The sequence below is a fragment of the Nannospalax galili genome, unplaced genomic scaffold, assembly GCF_000622305.1.
Source record: "Nannospalax galili isolate Female #2095 unplaced genomic scaffold, S.galili_v1.0 scaffold901, whole genome shotgun sequence".
NCBI lineage: Eukaryota > Metazoa > Chordata > Mammalia > Rodentia > Spalacidae > Nannospalax > Nannospalax galili.
Genome location: NW_008344555.1, coordinates 438,106 through 439,904, shown reverse-complemented (window position 1 = coordinate 439,904; position 1,799 = coordinate 438,106).

Here is a 1,799-nt window from a genome sequence, read left to right as displayed (position 1 = left end):
TAAGTTTCTAGGTTCACAGTTGAATTAATACAGTTATACATTATTGAACTCAGTATAAGCCCTGTAAGACATGAAATTGAATGAGTTTTTAACCCTCAAAAGAGATCTCCATTTCATTCTAAAATACACTGTTTCTTACAGAAAAGCTCATTGTTTTTCCTACTAACATTGAGATGTTGGCACATGCGTCTCTAATTTGGATGTATCTGATTACTACTAGTCATAATCGTTTGCACTCGGATCCTTGGCGCCTGTGGATGTCTATAAAGTCATTGGGTAGATTTCAATGGTAATGTTTATCACCTCTACTAAATAACATGACGTAAATTTCCATGCTTCCTCAAATATAATACTTTTTTATTTGTTGATTTTTTTTTCTGTGTGTGTATATCACACAGAACATCCCAAACCATGTTATTCAACTATACACCCACTTCCCAGATGGCACCCTCCCATAGCCTCCCTCCCTGCACTAGCTTATACTCTGTTATTTCTGCTGCTGTTCGATGTGTTGTCAGCACCCCCAGCCCTTCCCCACTACTTGTCCATCTGGTGGATCTAGTCAGCCTATCTAGTGGTCTTTATTTTAGGAGGGTCAGCTGTTTCTCTTCTAGCAGCAATCAGTTGTCAATACTCCTTTAGATAAGATTAGGGTCTACTGTTCATTTTCCCAGTTCTATGCTGGGTTACTATTTGGGAGTCCCTTTGTTTACCCTGGCCAACAACTCAAAAGAAGGAATCTCCTATGTGGCATTGTTGCTTGTTATGTAGCCTTTAGCTATGTATATGGACTTTTAAGAAATTATATTGACCCTTTAATCTTTGGTTATACTTTCCTTTTGGTTGTTTAAGACCTTACAATTGGTCCAGATAAACCAATTTATTTTTACTCTTAAGGTAATTTGAGGATCTGTTCCTCAGGGGTCACATGGGCTTGAGAGGAGTTCCTGGCTCCTTTCTCTTACCAGTTCCATCTATGTGAACATAAGTCAAAGGTCCTGCTTGACCATGTCTGGCTTCTCTTGGAAGCATGAATGACATGTTTAAGTGAAGATAAGTCAAAGGTCCTGCTCGACCATTGTTGGCTTCTCTTGGAAGCATGGAGGAAATATTTTCTTTGTGTTGACCCTCCTCTTTGTAGACTGGACACTAGTTCGTGTCCATCTGGCTGGGTCTCCTCAGCCTCCTTGATTAAGAGGACAGGTGACCTACCACAATTACAGGATATCTGGTGAGCATCTTCATGCTCATCAACAGGAAGCAGGGTGCGCCAGCGCTGTTGGTCTCATGCCTAGCCTCCTACAAGTATAGGCCTCAAAGTATGTCTATTAAACATCCAAGAAGGTTAGTTCCACCAGTCTGGTACTTTAAATTATTGTGTGCCATGTAGATAAATCATGGGCAAAGGCCAATTGTTCTCTGATAAACCTTGCCTAGACATATATTTCTTGATCTGGTGTGTATAATTTGTCAGTAGGTTGTTGGACTAATTTAGTTCCCTCTGGTTTTTTAAACTAGCTAGGCATTATTTATCCCTCACATTGTCTAACCCCTCCATCATGGTTTTCCCACTTAAGATGCCCCCACTTTCCCCCTTTCTCCATTACTAATACCCTTCTCCTATGGTCCTACCTCTCTTGAGCTCCTTCTTTCCCTTTATCCCCTAGGTTCCTTGTATACCCTTCCCTCCCCCCTCCCTTAAACTAACCCAAGTTTTATCCATATCTTCCTTATTAATGTCTGTTCCCTACTGTTCTTCTCTAGCAGGGTCTTTCTTTTCCTTTACCTCCCTGGTTCCG